Genomic DNA, 16,515 nt, shown 5'->3' with positions numbered 1-16,515 from the left:
TTGTAGTTTTTGGTGTCTAGGTAAATAAATCATACGAGGATGGTGTCTAGGTGTACAGGGTGGCCGATGACAAAGTATAGGTGGAGTGCACTGTGTTTTTTTGTGTCTAGGTGTAAAAATCTTTCGAGGGCGGTGTCTAGTAGTACAGAGTGGTGTGCTTCGTACTTTTTAGTGTCTTAGTGTAATAATAATATTCGTAGACAGCGAAAATTTACACCTATCTAAATTTTTTCAACATACTTATCAATCATAGCCACTATACCAATATTTTGCTACAAAACAATCAGTGTTTTCATGTTAATAAAAAAAATGTTACAAAAAAACTATGGTCAAAAGGTGCTAAAGATGCTTATATTTTATATTTAGGACAAATATAAAATACGCAAAAACTTAAAAGGACTGAAATCTCTAAAAAAATTGACTTTTAAAAAAGTAAAAGATTAGGCGAGTTTGATATAATCCGCAACAAAATTACAGATAAAAAAGAACTAAGATCAATTGAACACAGTCAAGTTTATTATATTTAATCATAAAGCAAAGAAATAGTCTTGTTCAATCAAGGGCTTACTTAACTTAAAGTTAAGTTATATGTTGATCCATTAAAAACAACTCTCAAGATACTTACTACGTAACTTGCCATGCCCATTTTATTTTGTTTTCTGGTGAACAACAAAAATTTTCTTTTTATCTATTAGAACGTGATACAAACACCACAAGTACAATAAAAAGGACAGGGCAAGTTATGTAGTAATTATCTTGAGAGTTGTTTCTAATGGATCAACATATAACTTAACTTTAAGTTAAGTAAGCCCTTGATTGAACAAGACTATTTTTTATATTAAATATAATAAACTTGACTTTGTTCGATTGATCTCAGTTCTTTTTTATCTGTAATTTTGTTGCGGAATATATTAAACTTGCCTAACCTTTTACGTTTTTAAAAGTCAATTTTTTCTAGAGATTAATTTTTTTCTTTTAATTAAAGTTTTTATTACAAATTTTTTAAATTTCGAAATTATTTAAAAATTATTTGGCAACTTTAAAAATATTGCACTTTTATTAGTTTTAACTAACATAACTATTCGTTTTTCTTCAAAACAATTAGATTTTTTAATGTAGGAAAGATCTGAAATATACTAGTATTCGCGGCAAATCTGAACCGTACTAGTCTTCGTAGCAAATCTCAACCATACTACTCTTCGTAGGGACCGATATATGCTCTGCGAAAAAAATGCATCTGAGTATCATGGCTTCGGGCGAAAAATAGTATTCTTACGTAAACCCGAGATAAACTTGTTCATCTGCTTATTTTAGATACCAAGTTTACACATATTTCACACTTTTTGTTTACATCTGAGATGTATTAAGTCGAAATCTTAGATATGAGTGTGATAACAGTGTATATTATTATTGTATTGGAGTCAGGCTTATTCAGACCACCAGACGCATGGGTCTTTACTTAGTCCCATTGCATGTCTATAAGCATTCAGGCTGCCGTATCCTGTAAGGATCTCCACAAGCAGCTTGGTTCTTGCTCTTTTAAGTCTAAGGATTACTCTGGACCAGTTTTTCGCATTACCCTCTTTGACGTGACGATCCGTCTCAATAGCAGTCGATTTTTGCTCAGTTTGGCGTACGTCGGTCTGTGGCCCCGACTAGATCCTCCGGTCGACAGGTCGCTCGCCACCCCTCCCCCTCCCCCTCGAAGCTGGGGAAATGCATTTGTACGAGAAGCTCTAGCGTTTCCTCCTCTGTAGTAGCGTAATGTCCATTTGGAAGCTTGAGCGTGCCCAGGACAGCCTCGGGATTCCTCGCCAGGATCTTATTCATCCTGGCTGTCTCTCTGCCCTTTTGGATGTTCAGAATTTGCAGAAGTTTCTCCAGCTGTTAGAGGCCCTTTGTGTTTTCAATTTTAGTTGTTCCAGCCTTTGATTCTACCATGTGACTTCACCTTTGGACCTCACCTGTTTGGGTTCGCAATTACCCTTATAGGCTTGGATGATGGGCTTGCTAATCTGTCAGCTGCTTCATCCAGGGATGTGCTATCCTTGTCGTGTGGTATTTGGCGCATGACTTCCTTATCCACGTCATTCTTATATCCTTCCCAATTCGTCTCCCTGGGGTTTCCTACCCATTTGGGTTGTTCATCGCCAGGGGTACCGACCAAATATGTGATCAGAGATTAGTCCGATAACGATGGTTCGTCGCTCACTCGCCATTTGCTGATCAGATGTGCTATCTTGGTGGACGACAGAATTAAGTCTATCACCTCTTTCCTGATCGCGTTTTTGAATGTAGGCGTGTCACTAACGTTCATAATCTCCAGGTCAGTCCCTGCAAGGTTATCGAGCAGTTTGACACCCCTGGCATTGGTATCCGTTCTTCTCCATACTCTGTGATGTAAATTGGCGTCGCACCCTGTAATCAGTGGAAGGTTGTTAAGCATACTGCGTTCCACTAATCTCTGGACTTGTCGTCTGTGTTATCGAACGGTTGGTAGGCGGAGGCTATCACAATCCGTCTTACGTCCTCCAACTCTGTTTGAACTGCCATGTACCATCCGGATGATACCTCTCGAAACGGGCATGAGAACCCGTGAAAACGCTTCTATAATTTTTTAAATCTAATGTGTTTTTACCTTTATTTTACAATATTGACACAATATTGCAAATAATTTCCGAGCAATATTGTTATTGTTTTTTTAAAACGCAATCGAAAAACGGACATGACCCTTTACAGCAATATTGCTAGGCAGTATCTAGAATATTCAATAATCTGCTTGCAATATTTTTAACAATAATAATAAATCTGACAAATCTACCGATGAAACCTTTAGACAATATTATCAAAAGATTGGGTGCTATATGGGGAATCATTGATAGATGACTCGGGTGTCGATAGCTTCGACAGCGATCCCGAGCCAATGGATCAGCAAAATAGTAGCAGCAGCAGTCAAATCAGCAGCAGCGATAGCGAAGCAGACGAGCCATATGACCCTACAAGGGATCCGGAATGAGAAACCCGCTTGCATCGGCTTATCGGGATCTACAAACACCTGTGGCGGGTATGGCAACGTCTGCTCTGGCTTAAACACCGACAACATGTGATGAGCGATACAATCTGCCAGTAACATAAGTAGAGCCTCCGCGCTAAATAGGCCGAGTGTGGAGTTTGCAGTACGAGCCGCAGACGAGTACTGCAACCACACGAGGCCAAAAAGCCCGCTTAGCCCTTGGTGCACACTATATTTTTTGTAACCCATGTACTGATTTTTGCGTTTACACACATGCACACACATATATGTACACAATTATATATACACACATATACATATATTTGATATGAACTATTGACAATTTTCTTTAAAATATTTAAACGGGCGTTTTTATTTTTTTTTTGCCCGGCAGGTGTTTTTCATTTTTTTTTGCCTGCTAATGCGGCATATGCGGACAAAGAAAAATGAAAAACGCCTGTCGGGCAAAAAAAAAAAAAAATTAAAAACGCCCGCTAAAATTTATTTGCCCGCTGGTCTAAAAAAGTTACTTTTTACTAAGAAAAATGCGAAATTCTTGTTAGTCATCGTGCTAACGGAGACCTCCCACATTAGTCGCCAGTCAGCCGTCGAAACGTGGACACCCTAAAAAGTCGCTCTCCACAATGTCTTGAAAAATCTGAGGCACTTTGGATAAAGAAGAACAGGGAAATGAGGTTTTCTCCAAGGTGTCTCGAAAAATCAGAGGCTTTCGGATAGACAGAAAAGGGGGAGGAGTTCTCTCCAAAGTGTCTCGAAAAATCAGAGGCACTTTGGATAGACAGAAAGAGGAAAGGGGGCTCTCTCCAAAGTACAAAGGGCATCATAAAGAGTAAACAATTACGACCTTGACCTCCCCAGTGGCTCGAGTGGGTGTCAAGGTCAGCTTTATTTTACATTTTTTATGGTGCCATGGTACTACTTATTTGCATTATTTATTTATAATCATCTTAGATTTTATCTATCTTTAATTTTTAAACGAGTTCATGGTTGCCTTGTCAAGAAATAGTCATGTTAGCACGTATGAAAAAAAATAAATAAATAACAATGCGTTTGCGCGTTATAATTAATCAACTAGAGAAATGATTATTTGTATACACAAACGTCAATAATTATCAGACGTTACAAAATAGTAAATGTATCAACACTTTTATCAGTGATACTGTTATTTTTCATTACAAACTACTATATACTACCTCCTAAAAATAGTTAAGATTTATTTCATAAAATATGTGAGAGATATATACCTAACTTATAGCTGATATTAATTTTCCAATCAAAACAAAGTGAGTAATAATTGTAACGACTTTTATAATATTTGTCGAATGCACTAAACCAATAAGATACTGTATGAAGCACAAAATTGGAAACTCTTTTTTTTCAGAATTACAAGCATGAAATCTAATTCTACCTCTTCATCGCATCGTTAAAAAAAATCAAAAAGGTTAGTTCAAAACATGAAATCGAATTTAAGCTGTTTATCGCGTCGTTTGAGAAAATCAGATCGGGTAGGATACAAAATAATTTACCTAATATTAATGAATATAATCGATTACTAAAACGAGTTATTATAACAGGAGCCTCGATATTTAAAAGCAATATTAGCAATGTGCCCCGTTTGTAAAATGAGTTGTTCCAACTTTAATTGTTGCATGCGGTGAAAAAGTAAATTGCCAGCTAACGTTGAAAGCTTATGAATAATTTCTTATAAAATGTACGTTTATTTCAGTTCGGAAAATATATACGAAAAAAACTGGTTGGTTATGGTAACCAAGTACTAGGTCGAGATAACCACATTCCTTAAGAAAATACGCACTAACCATATTATTAGTAAGTTTTACCAAGTGGACTTATTAAAACGAGTAACGAATGATGAATTTACAAATATGTATCACTAAAACCAGGTCTATGGTAAGATTTCCTTTGTCACTTAGTGAAGACAATCAACATATTTCATTTACACAACGTTTTTCAACTAAAAATGTTGTCTATTTTTATTCTCGCAAATGAAAAACAAATTTTTTCGTTGTTCATATATTTATTTATTTAATTATTTTTATATTATTGTACTTATTTATTTAAGTACCAACACGGGCAGATCGCGTCTATGATCTATTTTTACAATTTTTCACAATTTCATTTGCGCGCTTACTAGTTAACAAATTTAAATATGTCCTCCTTATACTCTTCCCGGCTAATAATCGAATTAATAAACAATCAAATCTAATAAAAGTTTATAACACTTCTTACTGTTTGTGAGCCTCAATTATTTATTTTTTAATTATATCAATGTTTTTAAGCTTTTATTAGGTTTTATTACTTTTTTGAGTGTGTTAAATAATCTTAAAACAAAAAGTTTATAACAGCTATTAGATCTTACTTAGAGTTTAGTAGCTTTTATTAGTATCTGTGTGTATTAAAAATGATGAAAACGTGCGATTAAAGAATTTTTGTACGATGTGAAAACAAAGATAAGTATTAACTTTTAAAAAAGTAAAAGTTAGGCGAGTTTGATATATTCCGCAACAAAATTACAGATAGAAAAGAACTGAGGTCAATCGAACTTATGGTGTTTGTATGACGTTCTAATACATAAAAAAAAAATTTTACCTAGACACCAAAAACCATGAAGTGCTCCACCTAGACCTCGTCATTAGCTACCCTGTACATCTAGACACCGCCCTTAAATGTTTTACATACCTAGACACTAAAAACCACGGAGCGCACCACCTAGACATCGTCATCGGCCATCCTGTACACCTGGACCCCGCGTTCAAATAATTTTATTTTAATGCTTTTATACCTATAATATAAACTTTCAATTTAATACGACGCCGCAGAAATATTTTGCTTCCTCCTAAAGGAAGCTTTGTAATAGTAAAATTTTGAGTTTCATCGAAACTTTTAGAAAATACTTCTTGGTGTGTTAGAAGTTCAAATCAAGTGTTTTTAGAAAATGACCGTATGGGGGTGTGTCTGTGCGCGCGCGCGTGTGTGTGTGTGGATGTGTGTGTATGTATACCGTAATATTTCTGGAAGTACACGGTCAATATCAATAAAATTTGAAATGCATATCTATTTTTTGATTCTGAATTCGGGAAAAACAGTTATTTTTTATTTTCTCAACTTTTTTTTCTATCTTCCCATTGTTACAAACAATTTAGCTAAAATGCATTTAAAAGATAATAAATTACCTACTTTTCCTCGTTTGGTCTTCGGGATCGACCGCTTAGTTCGGCAGATAAAATTAATAAGGTGATCATTTTTCAAAAATTCATATCTCTAAAACTAAACGTCCTAACCTCACAAAAAAAATCATGTCGATGAGTCACGTGTCACACTATATCCCATTAAAATTTCAAGTGATTTGACTACTTATTTTTTAATAATAATTCGTGAACTGAGTTTTTTTTTGTGCCTTGATTACGGACGTAAAAAGGCCTTATTGCACTTGAGATTTTGTGAAAAAGTAGATATTTTATGTATTTTGGCTGAGTTTATTGCGCAGCTTTTAAACCCCTATGGTTCTTAAGATATCAATGTTTCAATTTTTTTTTAATGTTTTGATTCCTTATATCCTTAAAACAATGTAGACAAATGCTTCAACATTTTATTTGGTGATTTACCATAAAAAAGCTATCTGCTGTAATCTAAAAACTGATTATTTTCAAAATTTTTGTTTCTCTTATAGGAGTGTCGTTGCACGTTGTTAAAGTCCCTCCCTATGAATTCATGTCATACTGATATATATATATATATATATATCAGTATGACATGAATATATATATATATCAGTGTGGAAAGGGACCTTAAAATCTCTGCATTAAGACTGAAACTACAGGTGTACAAAGTATCCTCCTTGAATTTGAGCCCAAAATAACCATTCGTTTACTTGGAATCCTACGGTGAAACAATTCACAAAAAATTTCCTCGAGTGCCACAATGGGTCAGCAGGGATAATTTAGGTTTTAGCACGGTGAAGTTAAAAGTATTAGTAGATAGACTATAGGCATACTGGAACACACGGTTCCAAATACCTCCTCCCCTCTCAAAGTGTTGCAGAATCCGTACGGATTCTAAAACACCCAAGAGTGTTTTAGAATCCGAAGTAGAAAGGAGGGGGAGATGTTCCAGTATGCCTATAGTGTTCTCTACTTTTTTTTTACAAATATTTGCATGACTGATAGAATAATTTTATAAGTTTGACAGTGTGAAGTGCGCAGGCAGTCTTATAGATTGGATTATAATTTGTACATACTGTGACGCTCTTGAATGATGGTTTTGGTGGATAGCCATATTGTTGAATGTTGTAGACGGAAAATTTGAATCGTTGAAGCCATTTCTATTTTAATGCACAGATGACAAAAATTTTTGATGCGTCATGTAAAGCGAAGCAAGTTTCCAATTTGAGAGTAGTCATTTCCATCTGTTTTCCACCTTATGCCATGATAATTATGTTTAAGCCAATTGTTTTCCCTTTGCATTTTGTCTGAGAGTTTTTTCCATGAGAAGGGATTTTTGAACGTTAGAAAAACAAGATCACTATTTTCGTTGAGAGATATGATTGCTATTTCCTTTAGAATATAATCTTCTTCGGTTTGCTTGAAACCAGTCATGTCTACTGCATACTCCATTTTTCGGTGCAGCCTCGACGAGCTTCTTGACACCCCCACTGATAGGATTGTACTGAACGACGAGATCGTGTAAGATCAGGCAGTATGCTGAAGTGTTAGCAGGAAAATCGTTTTTAGCCTCAATTTCCAGACGTACATCGACAGGAGCGCTCTTAAGAGATTCGTTTTGTTGTGAACAGTCAACAACTACGAGTGGTGCTAAGTTGAGAAATGAAGACTGTCAGAAGCGGTTGCGGATCTTTTCTATAGTAGGATTTTTGAAAATTGGCGTACATATCGTAGAGAATGGCAAACTGATTTTAGATATGTCGAGATTCGTATTGTTGTATAGATAATATTGTGAATTCAAGAAAAGTTTCACATTACTCAACTCACAATGATCAAATCGACTGGCGTTTGCAGTTCTCGATGATTTTCTCTTTGTAGTCCAAAAATCACAAAACGAGGTTTTTCCAATTGATTTAATGTTTTCACCGTCCAAACGTGTTTATTAGTGCTCGGGAGAAGAGGATATTCAAATAACTCCCAAGAACGGAAACACATGGAGATAGGATTATCTCTACCAATGTAATTCAATAGCTGGATTTTTTGTTTATCAGATGCAACAACATATGGCATCAACTACTCTAGCTTTGTTACTTTTACTTCATAAGTAGTTACACCAGCTGCTACAGTACCTTCCTGTATTATTACTTTGAAGTCGCTTCTCGATCTTGTGAGAATGAGCTTATGCTTCATATTAACTATAATCTTTTTATAGTCTTCTGCAAAACCCAAGATCATACTCAGTGGAATGGCAACGTCAAAATTTCCCTTGTTATCTACAACTGATTTGATATCGTCTTGAATATCAAGCCAGCCTGCTTTCTCCAGCATATCATTCTGATTCAAATTAAATGAAATCAATCCTTTCGTAACACTGCTCAGACCAACATTTTTACTTTTATCTATCTCCACAGCATTAATCTCATAACGAATTTCATCAAAAAGATGACAAATGGCATTGTTGACAAATTTAGTTTTAGCAAGTGCTGCTGATCCACCTTTTACTTCCAATTTTCCACATATGTGGATAGAGCTGCGCGATGGTAAGAGGCATAGGTCTTGATGTTGGATAGAAATACGAATTTCATCGCTGTTGTCAAAGCTTAATGATGAGTAAGGTAGATGTGCGTGTACTTCGTAATAAGCAATAGACTCATCGAATACGACACCTGATTGAATGCTTAGAATTTCGTCCATTTTTCTGGAAGCAAACAATTACACACGTGAATTTTTTCCACGAACTTTTAGTCCTAGACTTTTCAGAAACTGAATGCTCCTGCGTGTTAACGGTTTGAATTTCTTCGGTCATCTTCGGTATGAGCTTACTAGCCGAAGCGCAACTTAAGCGCCAGCGCAACTAAAGCACCTAGTCTCTGCTCTTGAGCAACTTATGCCTTGAGCAGGTAAAAGACTTAGAATATTTTCAAATATTTTTACACTTATAAAAATTTCGAGTTAGGCACGATATCGCATCATAAAGCGTATCACTCCTAGACTTAGAGAAATTCTAATTCTTGTCAAAATAATTTAGAAAAATTTCGTTACTTAATTTAAACTTGTAAAATTTCGAATACGATCAGATAACGCAAATTTAAACGTATCTGCATGAAATCTCTTCTTGTAACAATACGATTCAAATCAGATTACGCAACTTAAACGCGTATCTATTTATTTTTGTTTGTAAAAATCAAAGCGGATTTACCCATTTAATTTTTATGATACTTAGAATATATGCAAGATATGCGCATTATTCTATTATTTATTTATTTGAATATATTTATTTTTGTTATAAAGAACAAAAATCTCTTTATTGCGATAAACCTCCACTAACTTGTATCCCGGACCTGAACTATCATAATTGAGAATTATTATAAAAATTTAAAATCTTTCTATTTAATCTGTTGTCAGAATCACGACGCAGATTAGTAAATGTTTGCGACTTTTCAGATAGTAAAATCAATAGATTTTGTATTCTTACATAAATTTAATTACTACAGGACCGAGATAAGTCGTGACCGTTTCATGTCTCATAATCAATCCATTCAAATTTTCCAACTGGTACAGGCTGTACCATTGCCCATCCATAAAGATTGTTGATATCAAAATATAAGAGAGTCTTTATTTTTTGATCCTTATCGTATGGAGAACCCATATATGGATTGTTTGCCTTGGCATACCTATTACAACACTGACTTATTCCACCTCGAATGCCCGATTCGATAAATATTAGCATGTCAATATCTGTAAGAAGCTCCAATTCTACCCTTGTCATTTCAAAGCTGCTGAAAAAGTTAGTCTAGGAGTCGTATAAAAGTGAGCAGGACATAAATCATAGGCTTTAAGAGATGTTTCTCGAAAACTCTCGAAAACGTCGGCCAATAGTAAAACATCGGTTTTCAGATAAAGATCTGAATATTCTCTCAACGTACTAATATTGAACTTATCCCAAACTTTGACAGCATGCTTATAGTCTTCTTCAGCAATATGAGAATCTGTTAGCTTATTATAAAAATCATTCTTTTCTGGCAATTTTGTAGTCGTCAACTTATCTAATCCATTTACAAAATCATATGGAAATACACCTTTTCGTCGAAAGAGTGAAGAAATCTATCTTTTCATCTGTAAGTCCATCTGATCGAAATCCCTTTACTGCTATCAGCACATTTTTCAGATATGATGCAAGCTTTTCCAATGATGACGGTAAAAATCGCCAAGAATCTATAAATCTAAAACTGATGTCATAGTCATCTATATACTTCGTGAATGGAATATATTTTTCTTTATTATGTGGTATTAAAGTGACTCGTCCTTTCATCAACGTTGCAGTGGCAATCTCTTTTAAAATAAAGCGAGTATCATAATTGAGGTTATGAAAAACCACAGGAATAAATCTTGAATCCTTATAATTCATGTTACATGAGTTGTGAGCTGCACCTCTGAAACTGAAGAAGAAAATCTATCTAAGAATTACAAAATTCGTTTAAGCTGTGTACAAATTTCTTCTAGCTGTGAAAGGATGGGATCTTTGATATTATTTTTAAACCATTCATCTAAATCTGTTGCCAAGTATACTGTAGCACTTTCACTTGTAAAATATTTTATGTCCGTAGTTTCTTCTACATTTTTCTGCATAGAAAATTCTGTAATAAAGTCTAAATTTATTTTCACAGCATAGTATTCTTTTAAGCATGTCTCTGTTTTAACTTTGAAGAGTTTTTGTGCGTCATTCAGGAAACTTAGAATGTCTACATGTTTTATATTTACAATCACACCACTTCTAATGCGATTTTGGAACGCAGACTGCACATCTCGCCACTCAACTCTAGTTTCTTCGGATTGTAAACTACCACCTTGATGGAGATGTTGCTCAAATTCAACTTGCATACATGAAAGATGTGTCATACAAGTTTGACATTTCTGTTTCTCTCCTCGTGTAAGATTAGATTTTACTATTTTCTCATTTAACTCCTTTATAGTAGAATTACATATGTCTAGCCAATAATTAATATCGTTAATGCTCATTTGGCCAGCATTTTGTAAAGTGTCACGAAGTAATTGAACAAGGCGTTAAAAAAAAATCGATTAAAGCCATCTTTGCTTATTGGAATATCACTTTAAAAAAAAATTCTACTAAAGCCAACTTACGTTAACTGCAACAGACTAACTGTACTCATCCATGGAACGGCTTTCCTTTCTAAAGGCAGCAAATGTGAAGAGAAGGGATAAATTTTCCCAGGAAGGGATGAATGTTCTTTCGATGAACCATCCGAAAATCATCTTTCGGCATCATCCAATGAGGATTGAGGTTTTCTTTTTTGGGAAAGATAGTTTTGACCAATGCTAAAGACGAAAGCTAGTCATTGACTCGGGAAGGGATGAATTTTCTTTCTCTGGAGCATCTAAAAAGCATCTTTAGTTAAAACCAATCAGGATTGAGCTCTTTTCGATCATCCAATCCTGAGAGAGCATAAGGCGGAGTTTCTAGATATAAATTTAGGATGTGAGAATCTTTCTCACCAGTCTCTGAGCTTTCTTCTTGTAGCGAAGTAAGCACAGATCTGCAACATGGATAGATCGCTCACTTACCATACAATGTTCAGAAACACCATATTGCAGTATCCAGAAGAATATGGTTGAAAAGAGTCACCATGGAATAGCATGGAACGCTGGAGATATTCCATATAATCATCTTAAAAAAATTTTACATGTCTGCTCGCAAGGCGTCAAAAATTTGTATGTTAAGCGTCAGCAGAAAGTAGAATGGTTGTCAAGTTTTTTACCAAATATGTAATTAATGAATTAATATTATGTATTTACGTTTGAACTTTACTTCTGCTTCAATCACGACCTCTGCATAAGAAGAAGACTTATGTGTGCCGTCTACAACGTTATTTCATTTCGGACTTGGTTGCTTCATTACTTAAACGATACAATGGGCCAAGATGAAGTTGATGCTTCTATTTATAAGGACACGTGTACATGCTTATACTGGAAATAAATTTAATTTTTAATTATATCATATTATTATTTTTTCTTATACTGGTATCATTAAACGTACGTTTTTGTTAACGTTCTTGAAAACAAAGTGGATTGAGACGGCAGGCCCAGCCCGGGGGATAAGAGAACAGCAACAGATAACTTGCCTGGCGTAGGCAAGTTACCGACCGAGTGGCGCTAGTAGCTACATGTAAATAGTCTACCTAAGCGCTGGTAGATGGCGTGCGCGCAAATAACACAGGCGAGAGGGAGCATCCCGGGTATATAAGGAGCCCCAGAGCCAGCAGCGAGCATTCATGTTCTGGCTCTCAACTGAGCAACGTGCGAATGGTAGTACTCGCTGTTTGCTCCGGACTCCACCATACCCAGTAGTCCATGAGCCCCAGGCTCTCGAAGAGTATATGTGCAGTCCACTCCCTCTCCCAGTAGACTGAGATCCAGCATCGCTTATAATTGAATATTGAATGATTAAATAAATAAATGAAAGACATTCAAAACATTTAAACTATTTCAACCCTTGTTTAGCATTCCCCACTCCCGTCCTCCCATCAGTTGTGTCACCGGTGTAGGATGGTAGTACCCTGCATTTAGGTGGCGCATCTGGTTCTCGACTCATGGTGAAATGGTAGTACCTCACACATCAGTCTAATAGCTGCGTGGTTTACCTAAGTGTGCGGGATATGCGTAGTGGGAATACCCTACTCATCTCCCTTTACACACGAGCAGCTCTCCTCTGGTGGCTCGGCCATTACAGAAGATAGGGAGGTCTTTCGTCCACTCAATAGATATTACCGGGTGGATCAAAGACTGCTATCGCTCATCGAATGTGCTTCTCCCCCGCTTTACTAACCTCGGGTCTCGAATCCTTCGCGTTCGCATATTAACCTTTCGCGGACCGTTTCAGGATAATAGAAGATCTATGCCCGTTCTAAATTTTTAGGTGATTTCTAATTTCAAAATCTAAATAATTTGAATATAAAAAAGATTCTTTTTTATTATATTTATTTAGAAAATTAAAAAAAAAATAATAATGGATGATTACAATTTATTATGATTATTATTATTTTTGAAATACAATTATTATTTATAAAAATGAAATATTTTAAAACATACATGATTATTATTATTTTTATAAATACAGATCACATTAAAAAAAATTTTTTTCAATCGATAAATGTTATATCCTCTATTATTCGCGGTTTATTCAAATTTCGACGGGGTGCATCCTGCACTACCCTATTTGATGATTGCAAGTCTCGACTCGTTCCCGGTGTTGGTTCAGCTGCTCTAGTAGTGTTGCTGCTTCTTGCTGCAGGTTCAGATGCTCTAGTAGAGCTGCTTCTCCCTGCAGGTGAAGATTCGGCTGCTCTACTAGTGCTACTTCTCGCTGCCGGTGTAGGTTCGGCTGCTCTAGTAGTGCTGCTGCTGCTTCTCGCTGCAGGTGAGGATTCGGCTGCTCTACTGGTAGCGATGGTAGTAGTACTGACGCTGCCGCTGCTGCTGATCCCTTGTAAACGCAGCCTGTCACGTTTAAAAGCGATTCGGTATTTTGAGTAGGTCTCGCATCCTCTGAAAAAAGTTTAAAAAATAATTAATATTTTATTATAAGTTATAATTTTAAATTATATATATTTTTTTTAATTTACCTGTGTTAGAAGATCTAGCCATCTCTGGACTCGTTTCTTCGCTTTTTCCTTTATTTTCACCACATTTACCTGTAAAGGACAAGAAATTAAAATTATTATTTTAATGCAATAAAATAAAAATAGAAAAATGAAATATGATTTACCTTGGGATTTTCTTTTCCCTAGTTTACTGCTTGGTTGTGCTTTGCTGCTGTTGTTGCTACTGCTTGCTTGTGCGTTGCTGCTACTGCTTGCTTGTGCGTTGCTGCTACTGCTTGTTTGTGCGTTGCTGCTGCTCGGTTTATCCTTATTACTGTTCGCTCGTATCTTGCAAGACGAGCAGCTTGCAGAAGTGCAGCTCGACGATGATGAGCTACTGCTCGAGCTCGAGCTAGAACTCGAAGTCGAACTTGAACGGCGTCTAGAAGTCGAACTTGAACGGCGCCTCGAAGATGATCTTGGTTGGCCGTTTTCTTAACTTTGCATCGCTCTTGGTTGGGCGTTTTCTTAGCCTTGTGACGCTCTTGGTTGGGCGTTTTCTTCTGCTCTCTCCTCAGCGCTCTCGACTGGGCCGATGAGCTGCGATCTTCATCTTCATCTTCTCGGCTGCTTCTTGGAGATGCATAAGTATTATATAACTGCTGCATAGCAACAAATGGCGGTAACGGTGGCACTGTAACAAATAAAATATGATTATAAATAACAAATCATAATGAGAAAAGAAGAAGGAATGAACAAATACTTACGGGATTCAATAGCCTCCATGGCCCAAGAAACGTGCTCCAACATCATGAGGTGCTTCGGAGCATTACCAATCAGCCATCGAACTCTCTCCTGGACTGTTTGCAGACTTCTTCTTCTTCTTCTGCTGCTGCTGTTGCTTATGCTGCTCCTGTTGCTCCTTCTAAAAGCCATTTTCTTCCTTGCGTCACTGTCAAACATGCAATCTGAGCATTCTTTGTTCCCGGCCGTGGTGCGTACGCGATTTTACATCCCCGGTGGTCGGAAAGTCACTTTTCCGGAAACTGATATGTAAAATCCTTTTCCTTTTTTTTCACACAAACGTGAGGGGGGGGGGGGGCGCTACGGTAGGGTCTGTTGCGCATGAGGTGACATAATTGTGTATACATTTCTCCGCAAAGGTCACACAGCCTACGCTTCTTTCTCTTGGTCAGTAAATTATCTCAAACAGAGCACTGAAAAAATCATTTTCTTTTATACCTGCTCGGGGTCTGCTGAGCGAGGGTGTATTGCGCGCGAGGTGGAAAGTAGTGTATACATTTTCTTTTTATACCTGCTCGGGGTCTACTGAGCGAGGGTGTACTGCGTGCGAGGCGGAACGCAGTAGCATAATTGTATATACATTTCTCCGCAAAGGTCACACAGCCTACGCTTCTTTCTCTTGGTCAGTAAATTAACTCTAACAGAGCGCTGACAAAAATCCTTTTTCTTCTTTACACCCGCTCGAGGGCCTGTTGCGCGTGGGACTATTGCACGCGAGGGTAAATAGCATTCAAATATCGCTTTGACTTGTGAAAACATTTTTCTAAAAAAAAAGGCCAGCAGTGTATTTATTCTTAAAGAGAGCTGAAAAATGCACCTACTGTATGAAAATGCTTTCTTTTGCGCAAAAGGAAATACATTGTACACACTTTCCCTGAGAACGAGAAAAGTCTATTTTTCCCTTAGATTCTATTACTTTAGAAAATACGAAGAGCTGCTTTTTCCCTCTCTCCTCAGAAAACAGCCAATAGATTTTCTTCTGATCTAGAGCGAGGGCCGTGTCGGAGAAGGGACAAAAGAAAAACCTACTACACTTTTTTTGGAGGGAAGGGGAGATGGATATGGGCTTATACGCGCGACGGATTCTAGAACACTCAGAGAGGGGGGATGTAGGAGGAGGGTACTACACATTTGTAAAGGGAAGGGGAGACGAAGATTGACTTATACACGCGACGGATTCTAGAACACTTTGAGAGAGGAGGGGGTGTTCTAGAACCCGTGTGTACCAGTATGCCTATAGCCTATCTACTAGTATTCATACTAAAAATCACTAAAAAAAGTTTCGAATAATTTACTTCAGTTTTGTCATTTTTACTCATAATTCTTTTTTTCAAGATTTAAAGGTGTTCTGTCCCTTGAATGCCTCTCTAAAAGGAATTTAGGTCGTTTAACCTAAAACCTAGTACGAACATTTCGCCAGAAACGTGTTTTTCCTACTCCTGAACAATACCTAAAGCGTTGTTCACGGTTTCAGATCGTCTATTTAACGTATGTTTGTTTGAGCGAAAATTTGGTTGACTAGATATGGAGGATCATATTTTGTATTTTTCTAAATGAATAGAAGGGTTATTAATTAACCCCCTTCCCCCTGCTCACTTCGCTTGTCAAACCCCACTTTTTTGCTCCTAGCTCTTGTTCTAAAATTAAGTGCAAAATGTACATACGTAAATATACAGACTTTAATGGGCCGTACACGTGCTCACATAATACTTAAAAAAATAAAACCACAGGTTGTTTTTTTCAAATATTTTATTGCTGTTGGTTAGAAAGTGTCAATATATAATATATTGGCCATAGGAATAACATATTTTGAGAAAACATATTTATCTCATTTAAATATTTTTAGTGTTTCTTATAAGTATTAAAACCTTTTAAGAGATTTAACCTCATAGTGAATAAA

The 16,515-nt window shown here is 36.5% G+C and overlaps 1 protein-coding gene across 3 annotated transcripts in view; it reads left to right on the top strand.

The window, feature by feature from the left end:
- LOC116416484 (SKI family transcriptional corepressor 1 homolog-B) overlaps positions 1–16,515 on the top strand; it is a 767,432-nt gene that overhangs the window by 145,567 nt on the left and 605,350 nt on the right. Inside the window, exon 1 of one of the 3 annotated variants that reach the window (XM_032601564.1) lies at positions 4,416–4,475. The exons of the other annotated variants lie outside the window; for them this stretch is intronic. The gene's annotated coding sequence lies outside the window, so the exon portion shown is untranslated. Of the gene's footprint in view, positions 1–4,415; positions 4,476–16,515 lie in introns of those variants that run through there. 3 annotated transcript variants of the gene reach the window in all.

Source organism: Nasonia vitripennis (genome assembly GCF_009193385.2).
Source record: "Nasonia vitripennis strain AsymCx chromosome 2 unlocalized genomic scaffold, Nvit_psr_1.1 chr2_random0007, whole genome shotgun sequence".
NCBI classification, from domain to species: Eukaryota; Metazoa; Arthropoda; class Insecta; order Hymenoptera; family Pteromalidae; genus Nasonia; species Nasonia vitripennis.
The sequence above is the reverse complement of the archived record's forward strand: the minus strand, read 5'-3'. Positions and strand labels throughout refer to the sequence as shown.